Below are 15,010 nucleotides of genomic sequence, written 5' to 3'. Positions count from 1 at the left end.
TCCTCCAGCTGGTTTCCAAGGCTGTAAATCTCACAGGAAGAGATTGTCCATCTTTTCTCCCATGGAATCATTTGTGGATTCAAGCCAAGAAAATGCCTGGCCTTTGGGTTAGCAGCACGATTCCAAACAGACTTTGCCACCAGAGCTCCCTGTATGTACAAGAAAGCCCCAGCTAATTCCTGCACATCCTCAAAGATGAGAAACGATACCATGAAGGAATGAGACAGGCTTGCAGGCCAATGTGACTAGATGAAAACTGTTAAGATTTTCAATATACCTTGTGAAATATTTCTTCCTTGTATTGTTGAGATGAACTCCAACTCATAATGATCCAGTGTGGAGAAGGATTGCCTCCCCACAATGAATTTCCTAGGTGATAAAATCTGCAATGGTGATTTTTCTTATTTGTTTATAATTGGGGTGAAGGTTTAGAGCACAAATCAGTTTTCCTTTCGACAGATCACACACATTTTATGCAGCACCATTGATTGCAATTTCTACCACAGAACATCATTCATTGCACCAGCCCTCTGTGCTTCCTGCGGTCCTTCTCTCCCTCCAGCCCCTCCTGGCATCTGAGTTTTGTCCTTGGACAAATGTTGTCCCCTCTGATCTCGAGTGGTTGATGGTTCCAGGGCCTGCATATTTCCTGGGGTTGTTGTTCACCTTGAGCTGTAAGGTTGAGCTCAGTTTCAGGCTTGAAGGGTGATTAAGGTCCATAGACGGGTTCCACCAGTCTGTATCTAATTGGTAAACTATATCTTTTCTTGGAATCCTGAATTGGGTTCCATGTTTTCCCTCCCAGTCCCTCCAAAAACTTCTTCCCTGATTTTTCTAGAGCAATTAGCAGTGGCTGCTGGGTACCATCTAGTTCTTCTGATCTCCGATGGAAGGTTAGGTTTGTTTAGTCTGTTAGTTCATTGGACTAATTGTTTCTGTTCCTTTTATCTTATTTTTATTTGCCCTGGACAAGGAGAGGCCGATAGTTGCATCTTACATAGCTACTCCCAAGCTTCTGAGACCCTAGTTGCTACTCCAAAATGTAGGATGTAGACAATTTTCTTTGTGATCTATATTGTGCCAAGTGACCTTGATGGATCCCTGACTCAATGATTCATTCCTTTAAGGTATATGGTTCCAAGTTTTCATAACTTTGTCCCATGTGTTTTCTACTAAATTTATGGATACATTTGCAGTATATGTAGATACACTTGTAAAAATACCCTCTTTTAAATCTATATCTATCTATGTATCTATCTATCTATGTATCTATCTATCTACCTACCTATCTATCATCCATCTCTCTATCTCTCTCCTTTGGTATAAATGTGATCTTTGCAGGAGTAGATTGTCTGATCTTTTTCAGAGCAGAACTGTTGGATGGATTTGAACTGCCAAACATTGATCCCTCACTGCACCATAAGTTCCTAAGTGTTTCACTATCCAGGTTCCATACTGTTGATACTGTTCATTTGCACATAGCCAACTTCCTTGCCCTTCTCCTTCTGTAGCAAATGCTGGCAAACCCAGTCAAGACTCTGTGTGCTTTCCCTCGGCCTGCATTTGAATAGCCAATGGTTGCTAAAAAAGAAAAACAAATGATTGCCATTTGCCAGTATTCATGTCCTTGTATAGTCTCTTCCCACACTCAGTCCAGTGGCCCTTGCAGCCCAGAGTCCCGTTGATCATTAGATCTACTAGTAACCTAAATGTCAGCAATCACTTCCAAGGCTAAGGCTTGAAAGACTTTATAGTGTTGGTCATGATCTCCCCTGGATCACCACCTCTGGGGCAAGTCAGTGGCCAAATTCCATGAATATTCGAGCAACACAACAAACAGCACCATAGTGAATCACCTTAGAGACAAGTCTTCCAGCCCCAGCCATGCTTTTAGATGCCTTCAATTTTGTTGCCATCTTGACTATACAAAACTGAGTCAAAACCAAAACAAAACAAAACAAAAACACAAAAAAACAAAACAAAACAAAACAAAAAAAACAAAACTGAGTCAAAATCACCAGACTAAGCCATTTCCAAATCCCTGGCCCACAGAAACCCTGTGAGATAATAAACACTGTTGTTTACACTTCCTAAGCTTTAGGATTAGTTGGTTCACAGCAGTTGCTAAGGAATACAATGGGGTTCTTTCCAAGTGCTGCTTTTATTAGAAGAACTAACAAGAAGTTGGCAAGGCTAGCAATCATCTTCTCTTACATTTTATTTCTTAAATGAGTTTTCCTATGGGAGTAACGTTTTAAAAATATATTTAAAAACCCACCAAGGCACGCTGACTTCACATCCATCTCTCTACAACTCAGAATGAATAATTGTTATTTTGCCATTCTTTCAAGTTCTACCACTTTAAATATACAAAAGCAATAAAACAAAAAAGGAAATTTTTTGGAGCAAAATAGGCTGTTGTCTAGACTACTCCTGTATGCAATAAACAGATCTGTTGTTTGGTAGCAGCAAGAATTCAACATGCCCAAAATCCCCAAAGCTCTTGTTTTCAAGCCACAGTACCTCCCTGCCTTCCCAGCTGGTTTCGGAAGAAGCTTCTAAAATACAGCAAGTGTGTTAAGGATGGCTTTTGGCACCATTTTGCTCCCTGACTTCCTGTCAGGCTACCGGATAGGTTTGGACCCCTGGTGAAAAGAAGCACAGCAGACTCGAGAGCTTAGGACGCAGCACTGAGTCCTCTAATTTAATGACTATTTTCACAGAATGATAAGTCTGCTGTTTTTGCAACCTGAAGAGGTAATTTGGATTAGAAAAGAACCCCAGCAGTCAAACCCACCTAATTTCAGTCCTTCCATTAAGTTCTTATGTGGGCCCTGTAGTCCACTAACTGGATGCCCTTTTCAAAATGGTTTTCTTCTTAAATGCGTGGGTCACCAGGTCGTCAGCCACCAGTGTTTAGCTGCACCTTGATCTCCCTGGTGGTGGGAGGGTGGTCCAGGAAAACCCCCCCACTGTGAGCAGCCTTGGGAGCAAGATGCCCGGAGCTGCGTTACCACCACAAGGAACCACTGTGAGTCTTCTTTGTAGCTTGTCTCAATTTGGCCTTCCATGTTATGTAATCTAACTTAACTAGCAATGACAGACTCAAGACCCTCAGTAAACTGGAAACCACAGAAATGACTGTGTCCCAGGACAAATAAGTCCCTGGAGACGGTTACCAGAGAAGAGCTCTTTTCTCTTGGCTTATGGCAGGAATGGGCTTCTAAACGCCAACGTGCCACATTTTCCCACTTCTCTCATTCTGTGATGCAAGTCTATAAGGAATTGATAATATAAGAAGATGAATTCTTTCATTTCTAAAACATTGACTGATTTTTTCAACATATGAGGTCTCATTCCTGACCCTTTAAATTCTGTCTCTGTCTCTTTACGTTTCCTTTCCACTAGCCTGGGCTCCTTCTTCTCCTTAATCCTTGGATAAATTATCTTGAAAAGAAAACAAACATAGCCTCTTGGGGTATTCATGTATCTGTAATGTTTCTTGCTTGTCGGTGTCTGTGTGGCGCTGTTTGTATGTGTAGTCTTTCAGAGTGTGGTCATGTGTACAGGTAAATGAATGCGCGCGAGGGTGTGACGTATGTAAATGTGCATACAAACATGAGCATGTGTATGTGAGGGTGTTTGCAGTCATAACTATTCTTTGTGTGTTAATGCTGCCTCCTAGTGGCATATGTTGCTTTTCCAAGTGCTGTCAAGAAACAGGCTTAGTATTGAAGTTGCCTTATGCGAAGGAAAACAATACCACATATCTCATCGTCTTTTATTCAGCTTTCCAATCATAAGAAAGAGAATGAAATGGAAAATTAAAATGTGTTTATTCATGTTGCATTTCCCAGGTCACCAGCTAATCAGTGGTAGGTTCCCAATCAGACACTTCTCATTAAGCTAATCACTTTCACAGGGACTCCCCTTGACATAAAGGAACTTCAAAGTTGAGATTTTACAGCAAGGAAGAAATGCTGAAATGATTTGATAAGAAATATTTTTTTTAATACATGAGGCTAAGAGAGGAGGGGCTAGTAAGTGTTCACTAGATGGTCTGGAAGACCCTCAGTGAGATGGACTGACACAGTGACAGCATCAGTGGATTTGACTATGTCAGAGATGATGAGAAGGGTAGATTATAGGACAGGATGCAGATCTGTTGTTCATAGGGTTGTTGTGAGTTGTACTTGGCTCAACAGTACATAATAACAAGGACGCTTTCATAATATATTACTGAAGAGGAAGAGGGGAGGAAGTGTTAATTTTCTGTTGATAGTTTCAAGCATAGATTGCTCAGGAAGGCAGGAAAATGTAAGCCGTGGAAGGTGGCATAGGATGATGAATGCTGCTTAGTCCTGGCAGCAGGGCAAGTCCAGAATCATTTTGCAAAAGGTGGTGACTCTTTTTATTATATCTATAGTGAAGAAAATATGCCGTATAAGCCTTGGTTTCTACTCTCTGTAAACATAATTGTGGTACAATTTATACTTTTGTAGTCTGTGAATAGAAGGTTCTCAATCACTTCGCATCCAATTTAAGGAAATTTACTGGGCAGAGGATTATTCTGATATTTGTCTCTAATGCGTTTACATAATAACAATAATTCTTGGTATTTGTAAATTGCTTTCCATTTAGATAGTTGAGTCATTCGTGTATTTCATTTTTTTGTTTCTGTATTTAATTTTTAAACAGAGCATCTTAGTAATGCAAAAATGGTAAATAACTGACTGAAATGTAATTAACAGGATATCAGTTTATGCCTAAGAACTGTATCCACAGCCAGTGCTAGTTTAGAAAGACTAAATAAAAAGTGGTAGGTAGGTATAAACTCCAGAAAAATAGGCAAAGTTAAAGATAAAGTTTGTGGAAGTAAAAAAATGATATTTGAATATTTTAAGTAGTCTGACAGTGAAAAATGCAAATTACACAGAGGTGTTTTTAGACCTACACTTAGCACAGATGAAAAAAAAGTCTTAATATGACACGGTCTTTTCCATAAACTGTTACATGGGGTTGCAAATTTGCAGAACTATTCCAGGAATCAATTTGGCGTAACTTAGCTGAAGCTAGAATAGCTGGTTAGACCTCAAGAAATTTCTTTCATGTGCATAGTAGAAACAGCTTAAATATATAGATGAAAATTATTTACTTATATTATTTACTGTAGTCTTATTTATATAGATAAAAACTGCTGGTAACTTCCATATTTGACCGGGGAAGAATACTTGAGTAGCCTCCGTTATAGTCACATTCCATTTGATAGTCAAATGGAATATCAAATGGAAATCTTTACCCCAAAATTTTTAGAAGAGAAAAAGACAGTTAATGATCTAATTTGGCATCTGAATCAAGGCTTTTCCCAATTGTGGTGATTTTTTGAAAGATGTGAAGATATTTAGGCGGTAGATTCATCAGCACCTACTGTTGCCTTTGAGTCAGTTCTTAACTGATCTTCCTGTGGGTTTCCAAGGCTATAAACAGCACAGCAGGAGATCGCATCTTTTTCCTGAGAAGCGACTGGTGGATTCGAACTGGCAGAGTAGCATAGCTTTGGCACCACAGCTTGCTCATAGGACATAAGCCATCCTTAATTGCTTCGCCTAAAGATTCATATTGTTGCAAGTGTTTTTTCTGCTTGTGTAAATGTGTGCTCACATGCGCTCATGTGTTTGCTATATAAAATGGCATAATAGTTTTAAAGTTATATCTTTCTTCTCCTCTCTATGCCTTTTAGTCCAGGTACCATACTATGGCTTCATGTAGCAACGTTCATAACACGATACACTACTAATGGAAAGGGTCTGCCTCTCCAGTGGTTTGAATCCACCAGCAGGTCTGTGGAAGAATAATGGACGGTCTCCTCCTATTAAGATTTACAGCCTCAGAAACCCAGGGAAAAGTCTCTGTGAGTGGAAATAGATGTGACGGCAGTGAGTTGAGGCTGTTGAGTCTATTGTAAACGTCTCTAGGGTGGAAGTCATCTTCATCTTCCTCCACTTTCTCCTCACAACTCTGTTGTAGCTGGAATCACGTGAGACAACTCATCTCTTTCTTCTCTGCGAGAGTAACACACACCTTGTCTCTAAGTTCACAAAGGTGTGGCCACTCATGTTTACACAATGAGATGTCTAACCCTCAGCCTGTCCTGAGTGAACTTGGATGTTACACTTGACCTTGTGTATCATCTGAGAAAGTCCAACAAACGAAGGACTCAATTATTACTCAACTTAAATTAGGTCAGTCATCCTTACCTTTTCCTAGCAAGAAGTTAAAGCTCAGAAAATTTAATGTCTGGCCTGTAGAACTGAAACTTGATACTAAATCAGAGGGCTGTTGAGTGACCATAACCCACCTCACATGCAGAGGCAAACTCAGATAGTCAATCGCCATTCATGTCTTTGAACCAATAAGCAGTTATGCATGATCTCTATGTGTTAGGATCCACTGGGCCACTAGTCTACCTGAGAAAGCAGATACTTAAGCAACAGAACATAGTGTATTGTTAAGCAAATGTTGATAAATGCTGTGAAGAAAAAGAACATCAGTCTTTGAAAGAGAATAGGGGGTAGACATTATTAGAACTTGAGAATTAGTGAATGACTTTCTGTAAAGTGATTTTTAGACCGAGATAAAAAGGTTTCAGAATAGTCCCAGGGGAAAAAAATATACTCTCTTACAATATCTAATGTTCATTGTGCATGGAGTTAAAAACTTAGTCCAAAATCAAACCAAGCCAACTACCGCTGACTCATAGCAACGCTGCGGAACAGAGTGGAATTGCCTTATAGGTTGTTTTTTTATTTTTTCCAGATAAAAGTTTATTAAATTATTCAGCCAACAGATTACTTGCATAACTTTTGTTCTTGTTTGTGAGAGATATTTATTTCTAGAATCTATAAACAAATATTCTTATATAAAGGAAGATCATCAAGACAGTTTTTAGCACACAACATTTCTATAGAGTCTTATCTCTTCATAGATCACTTACTTGGCTATAAATGATTAATGCAAATAGTAATTAAAACTCAGGGTTTTCAAGGCTGGAATCTTTACAGAAGCATTCTACGTCTTTCTCTCTTGGAGAGATGGGTGGATTTGAACCACTGACTTTGTGGTTAGCAACAGGATTATTTGACCAAGGTGCTACCAGGAAGATAGTTGAGTCACCCCTGCTGGGCCTGAACCAAATCTTTCTTTTTTCTTTTTTTTTGCTTTCACAATTTATTTCATGAAACCTTATATATGTATGGTTGGATTGTTGAATACTAAAAAAATTCCCTAAAAATATGTTTATCCCATAACAGAACAAACAGATATGTCTTGGAAAAAAAGTGCAGTCAGAGTTCATCCTTGGAGGCGAAGGTGGTGTCTTTCATACTTAGGGTATGTAGCGAGGGGAGGCTATTCTTTGGAAAGGGACATCATGCTTGGAAAGATGGAGGGTCAGAAAGGAGAGGAAGACTCCAGACAAGGTAGACTGACACAGTGACTTCAACAATGGGCTTTAGTGTGTCAGAGATGATGAGGATGGCACAGGATAGGGCAGGGTTCAGGTCCGCTGTTCACAGGGTAGATATGAGTCCTACTTGACTCGACAGCACCTAACAACAACAGTAACAGCATAACGGAATAAGGACTTCTCAGTTGTCGACCAGAATTATTTGCTCATTTGGTAAACTTTACACCATCTGCTTTTTCCACTTTCTTTGTCCTAATAGTCTTCAATAGCTTCTCCAATAAAGAAGAACACTGGTGTAATATCCATTTATGTAAAAAGTGACCAGTTTCAAAGTAGCAAGGATAACTTCAGCATCATCATTCCAACCTCTGTTCTCAGGAACTTCAAGAGAGTAAAAATATTAAAGCAAGGGTCATTGGAAACAAATTTAGTCACAGTACAAACTGTTCCATGTCCCTTGCGGTTTTGCTTCTTTTTAATGGTTTTCAATGTGACATTCTCTCCTTTTTTCCAAACTGTCTGGCACCCTGTGAAACCCATAATTTCTGGTCCATCAAAAGAAAAGGATAGAAAAGGATTTAGAATCATCTGGTTCAGACCTTACCCTACATGTCTTTGTCAACACTTAGTTTGTGAAATATTCATTGGGTTCAAAGTGAAACTGTGAGACAAAGCTCATAGGCTGGCCAGCCTCTGCAAACCTCATTTCAATGTCTTTCAAGTGCTTCACAATAGGCTCATTATGTCCTGAATCATATCACCAACACGTTAACATTCTTAGAAACAGTTAAACAAAATTCAGGAATTTCTTTGGGGGGGTGTGTGTGTGTGTGTGTGTGTATGTTCTTGGATTTCATCCCTTTCCCCTCCTTTCTAACTGACAGTCAAAATGTCATTCTCTTTTTCTGGTTTCTATTCACATTCTTCAACCACAGGTTCATAAATAGTGCTGATGATCTCAAATTGCTTCTCAGCTGGAGGTTGATAGAGATCAGTTTGTTTTCTTTTAAGGTAACTTCCTCACAGAATTTGACATCTATCAGCATCTTTTGTCATTTAATTACTTGGCAAGCTTTCAGGGAGCTCTCGTGGCTTAGCAGTAAGGAATTGCACTGCCAACCCAAAGGCAGTGGTTCAAATCCATCAGTTCTTCCTAAGGAGAAAGATGGGCACTCTACCTCTGTGCTATTTACTGACTGAAAACCCGTTGGAGGGTTTCTTATGAGTTGGTTCTGACTTGATGACACATAGCAAAAAATCAGACTAGCTTTCAATGTATCCCAATGGTGTTTCTACCAGACTAGAAAGTTTTCCTTGAAAGACTGAAGAGAATTGAAGATAGACTTTAATTTCTTTACCAGTTTCTTTTACTTTCTCTGCATTGTGAAATTCTCAATCTCAAGTTCAGATTGTTTTTTGCTACACAATCTTAATGTCACAGCAAGGTTCAAACCTTTGACTGTCTGGTGGGCAACTAAGCACTTTATCCATTACACCATCAGAGAGCCTTGTAACACAGCAAGGTTCACATGTACTTGTCAACGTCTGCAGTAGTGCCAGAACTCTAAACATTAAGCGGTGGCTGGGATGTGGATGCAGACAGCCTTACAGGAGCTGGAGAAACAGGTGACAGCCCAGAGAGCAGGTGGTGCTCTGTTTATCACATCCTGACCTCCAAACCCACCTTCATCAAGTTGATTCCATTTCAGAGCAACTCTCCATTGGATTTCAGGGGCTGTAAGAGTTATGGAAGGAGTCTGCTATTGTTCTTCTGTGCAGAGCCTGGTGCATTTAAACCTCACATCTTTCAGTTAGTAGCACAACACATAATGCAATACCATCTTTTCTTTTTAATAACATTTTTAATTTTAATTGTGATTTTAGCAAACGTTTACAGAAAAGAAGTTAGATTTGATTTATTCTTTGTTGTACCTTTTCTTCCCTTTCCCTGCCTTCCCCCTTCACTTTTTTAGTTTTTTTAGATATTCGTTCATTGTTTCACAATTACCTCCCTCCCCTGCACCCAGTCCTCTTTGCAATGGACCTCTTATTCTGGGCTGTTGTCATACTCCAATATCACTTTTTTTTTCCAATATCACCTAAAGTTTATTGGATGACAGCCAAGGACTGGTTAAGTTGCAGCGCACACACGACAAGCAGTTAGTCGAGGAGCCTACTATCTGTTTCCCAAGGGAGATCATCCTAAGAAATGAGACCCAAGATGGGGACCCCCCTTCTGGACAGAGGTCTGGTCCGCCGCTTTGTCTCCCAGTTATGCTTGAACCAATGCTCTTGGTCTGCAGCTTAACCCCTGGCGTCACAGGCAGGTGCGCGGGGGCCAAAATACCATCTTTTATTTATTTATTTTTTTTAAAAAAATGATAATTAGGTTTTATTGTATTAAAAACTGTGTTCTTCTAAAGTTATTGTTATAAAACCAGCTAGGAGCTGCATTTCCTTTCACAGTAGTGAGTTTAGGGCATATGCACTTGTCAGACCTACCAAAGTATACATTCACTTTACATGAATATATTTTCTCTTCTTTAACCTGTTTCTTTTTTTTTAACTGTTTACAGTTACAGTTTTTTTAATGTAGCATAGCAAAATATTTTACATAATAATATGAAAGTGTTTTTTTTAAATTCCATTCATTCATTGTTGCACCCTTCTCCCCGCACCCCCCCCCGTCCCCCCTCCCCCCCCTTTGCTCCTCTCCTTGAAAAGCAAAAGAAAAACTCCCTTATTGGTACACAATCCCCCCCGCACCCCCCCAACCCCCCACCCCCAAATATAATCCACTCTGCAATCCTCATTGCGTACTCCTACGATAAAAATAATGCCCTAAAATATAATACTTTTAGACTCTTCTCTCACCCATAGACTTCATCTTTTATTTTTAAATTTATTATTTTTTTTGTGTATACTGTCAACTCAGATCTAACTGGTACGGGAGGAAATTGTCCCTCCTTCTCCAGCAGAGCGTCTGGTGGATTCGAACATCGTTCCTCTGGGATTACAGTGCAGCTTCTTGCCTCTAGGCCACCAGAGCTCACCTCAATACCATCTTTTAAGAGGAGTTATTTTCTACCAGTCCTGCAAATGTGAAAAAAAAAGCTTGAATCCTGAGGCTGAAGGTGGTATCCGTGCTACACATATATGACATAAAAAAAACCCAAAAGATAAAAGCATTTCTTAATAATATTGTCTGCTACATAAACATATGTATAATTGACACACACACACACAAGCACCTCAGGAGTATGGGTGACACAATTGTTAAGCACTGGGCTGTAATCTAAATGCCAGCTGTTTGAACACACCAGTCAGTCTGGTGTCAATCTGCTTACATAAAGATTACAGCTTTGGGAACCCTGTGAGGCAGCTCCAATCAGTCCAATAAGGCTGTTATGAGTTGAAATTGACTTACTGGCCATGAGTTATATGTACTTATATTTGCAGTGGTGGTTCAGCGGTAGAATTCTTTCCTTACTTGTAGGAAACTTCAGCCTGATTTCCACCCAGTACATCTCATGTGTGGCCACTACCTGTCAGCGGATGCTCAGGTGTTATCACCTGAACAGATTTTATCAGCTCTTCCAGATTAAGACAGACTAGGAACAAAGGCCTGGTAATCTACTTGGGAAAGTCAGTCAGTAAACACTCTATGAATTGCACTAGCACACGCTAGGCAAGGGCTGACTCAGTGGTTCTGAACAAGACACACACAGAGGGAGACAGAGAGTGAGTTAGCTCTTGAAAGTGAAAGAGAGGAGACTTCCTTATCGTATTTACATCTAATTAGACAAAATATTGAAGCTGTATGTATGTAAATGACAGCAAATGGCAATGTCTGGGAAAATTAACATTTGCTAGTAATCTATAGTCTCAGGGAATTTTTTACTTTTCATTACCTTTTTCCAACTGTAGGTATTTTCTCTGAGGTGAACTGGGCCTTGCCCTCCCCCCCTTTTGTCATCTTCAATTTTTCTGTTCGTGTTCACTTGGACACCATTTGCCAAATTTGTTTCCAGCTCTTCCAGCAATGTGGTTTTGTATCTTGAACCTCTTTGTTAACATTCTCATTGCTGCTGAGTTGTAACTGACTCATAGCTGAAACCTCCCCCAAGCCCAGGTCGGTTTTCTAAGCTTTTCTAAATCACAGGAGATGATTGCCCATTTTTTTCCTGAGAAACCGCTGGTGGATTCGAACTGCCAGAGAGATGCCACCTTGGAGTTAGAAGTGCTGCTCCTTATGGACTAGGCCACCCAGGAACCTTTTAAAGGACAGGTCAATTTGCCTGAAATTGCCTGCATGGACTTTGCAGTCTTGATTCTCAGTGTAAATGATCTAGGGTATGGATCATTCTTTAGCTTTGCCATAAATCAATGACAGCTAACCCTCCAGCAAGGTCAATAGGGTAAATCTGAATATACTAATAGAAGGTGACAGCTCATCTTTCTCCCATGGATTGGCTGGTGGATTTGAATCACCCACCTTTGATTTGGCAGCACAACTCCCTACCCACCAGGTGACCAGATGCTCAAATTCACATTTGAAAAGGAAACATTCTTAAAAGCATTATGTATTCTTATGCAGGCTTCCTTTCCTTAGCTTTCATCATTTATTTTGGAAACAATGAAGAAATGTTTACTTCTAGTGGGATGAGTTTGAAAAATCCTCTTGAAAAGAATAGAGTTGCCTCTGGAAGCTTGAAAGTAACTGCTTACAAAAGAGTGGATCTTCTATTTTATTTATGGAAAATTGAAAAGATGCTTCAAGCTGTGCATATGTTAGATTTGGCATCATACTGGGAACACGGCACAGATACTGAAGAAAGAATCCTGTTGTGAAATTAGATGAAAAACAGTGGTGAGCTGAATTTCATTTTAGTGAATGCTTTACAATTTATATTTCTGCTTTTGCTTTGTATTTTTTTTTAAATAAGAGTTCAAAGCTTTTCCAGGAATTTAATAGAAAACCAAACACCACCACCACACAGCCATGAAGACAGAGAATGCCCTGAGGTGGACAAAACTGGCTGAATGAAAACAGTTTCTGGGAGCAGCACAAACACATTTGCCTCTTGCAGTTGGCTGCTGTATACAGAATCTGTAAGCACAAAACCACTTAATTTTATTTCAGAAGACGTAGGAATTTGAAGTTAATTTTTGCAGACCTCCAATAGTTGCAAGCAAAAGAATTAACAAAATAAAAAGGTACTGCTTATTTCTTTGCTTGCTCCAACCTCTTTCGACTTTTGGATCTCAGGTTTCAGGCAGTAATTGCTCAGTTCATCTCCCATATGTGCTCGAGGAGGCACACCCTTCTGTGAACATTCTCCATCAACCCCATTTTCTTTCCCCTTGATGGTTCTCTACAACCCCTGGAGTATTCACCAGCGCCCCTCTGCGCTGCAGAAGCAGCGTCCAATGCAGAGGTCCAGGCTAGAAGGCTATATCGCCTGAGGCCACGCAGCATCCGGAGCGTCTCCATAGCAACCACGCAGCGGCACGCCAGCCCCAGCCAGGAGGGGGCGGTCCTTGTGAGAGCGGAAGTCTCCACCCCCTGGCTGTGACCATGGCAACGGCTGCCTCCATGGCAACGGCGAAGCGCGACGTTGGCGGATAGGGGGCGGTGACTCGGGAGTGCGGAAGTCCCCGCCCACTGCGTGCTGGGCGGAGGTGGAGACTGGCGGCGGGGCTGTCGCCATGGCAACGCGGCGGCGCGGCCGTGAGGTGGGGGCGCTGCCGGCGAGCGCGGAAGTCCCCGCCCCCCGCCGGCTGGGCGGTGGCGGCCAGAGCGGCCCGCAAGGATTTGAAGCCGTTTGGCGGCGGCGGCGGTGGCGGCCGGGCGGACAAGTGACCGTGGGCGCGCCAGGTTCTTGTTTTTCCAGAATTTCCCTCCCCTCCAGCCCACACCCAGGTTCTCGAGTGGAATTTTGCGCGGGATGTTCTGGAGGGCCCTGGACCGCAGGCCCCGGGCCCCGTTCTTAAGGCCCCGGGTGGTGGGGGGCGCGCGCCCTGTTGGGGGTGGGGGACCCTCATCACACGCTGTTTGGGATTATTCCCTTGCTGGCCGAAGAGTCCATGTGGGGCCGATGGAAAAAGTTTGTAAACAAAGTTTGATCAGTGATGGGAACAGGTCCCCGGGATGTGATCCAGAGATCCGCCCGCAGCGGTTTGCAGCTCGGGAGGAGAAAGGGGGACGAGAGGCCAGGCCTGAGGCCACCAGCCCGGCCGAGGAAGTGACCGCCCCGCACGGGGCCGCCGGACTTCCCCCCCCAGACCCCTCTCGGATCGGGATCCGCCACCTCGGGACCTCGGGGAGAACCTGGGTGCTGGTTCTTTTGTTGAATCTTTCACAATAACCACAGTCCACTTCGGGAAGGCTCTCCCCGACCGCCGGATGCTGGAAGCACCCCCCACCCCATCCGGTCCCCAGTGTTTCCGACGCCTTGAAGGGTTCAGGAGAGCAGCATGGCCAGATCGGAATAACTTTACTTATTCTATGCCCTTAACAGCTGAGCACAAGTGAGAAAAGGCCACTCTGCACGTGACCCGAAATCGGGACACAGTGACCAGGGCCAGCTGTCACGTGTCCTAGGCACCCCCGCCAGTTGTTTAACCCTGCAGAGCCTCGGTGTCATCCTCTCTAATGCTTGACGGGGAGATTTCTACAATATACTTGTTTTTGGTGAAACATTCTTCTGGGTCCTATAGCCCACGTGTGTCCACTTGCCACACAGAGGTAACTTGTGGCTGCTGTGATGCTGAACACTGTGACACTGATGTGTCAGATGCGGGAATGGTTACCCGTGGTGGACAGTGTTTGGTGGAGCTCCCCGATTAAAACAAGCTTGGAAGCAGGAGTGGCAGCCACTTCCGAAATAGCTTGCCTCTGGAAACCCTGTGAACCTGGAGAAAGGATGAAAGTCAGCACGTGTTCAGGACTTTTGTTCATAGGGTTGCTCTGAGTCGCCTAGACTCCACGGGGCACTTATGAACCAACATTGCTGCAATAGCTGTCACCATCCCTGGGGTGTCAGACGGAACACCCGCCTAGTCAGCCTTCTGACCTGCTGAAGGGCTAGGCACGCATTTCCTCTAATAGTAAATTTAAAGTACGCGTTGATCGACCCCAATCCATTTTACACAACTTTCAGGGATGTATTGCTCATGCTTGTCAAAGATGATGTAAGTGAAGTTCTTTTTTTTTTTTTTTTTAAATTTCACAGTTGTGGCTTTTTTGTTTTAAAAGGCCTGATGTGGCTTGCTGCTCATGCTTTGCTGAGCCTGTGGCTGTTAAGCCTTTTAAGCAGGTCTTAGCCCATTTTGTAGCTGTTCACAAGAAACAGGCTTAAAAAAAGAGAGAGGTGATGCGAGAGAGTTCACCAGAAGACATGACCCAAATACAGTGATAGAAACAAAAGTTAACCAGTCGGCTTCACTTTTTTTTTTAAATTTTTTTATTATTATTTTTTATTATTTTGTGTGCGTGTACCGTCAAATCAGATCTGACTGGTACAGGAGGATATTGCGCCTCCT

At 42.1% G+C, this 15,010-nt stretch overlaps 1 pseudogene; it reads right to left on the bottom strand.

Annotated features, from left to right (window-relative positions):
* Positions 1 to 7,717: 7,717 nt before the first annotated feature.
* LOC102866863 lies at positions 7,718 to 8,511 on the bottom strand (annotated as a pseudogene).
* Between the last annotated feature and the right edge of the window lie 6,499 nt (positions 8,512 to 15,010).

The sequence above is a fragment of the Elephantulus edwardii genome, unplaced genomic scaffold (genome assembly GCF_000299155.1).
Source record: "Elephantulus edwardii isolate Elephantulus edwardi_28Jun2011 unplaced genomic scaffold, EleEdw1.0 scaffold00048, whole genome shotgun sequence".
In the NCBI taxonomy this organism is placed as follows: domain Eukaryota; kingdom Metazoa; phylum Chordata; class Mammalia; order Macroscelidea; family Macroscelididae; genus Elephantulus; species Elephantulus edwardii.
The sequence above is the reverse complement of the archived record's forward strand: the minus strand, read 5'-3'. Positions and strand labels throughout refer to the sequence as shown.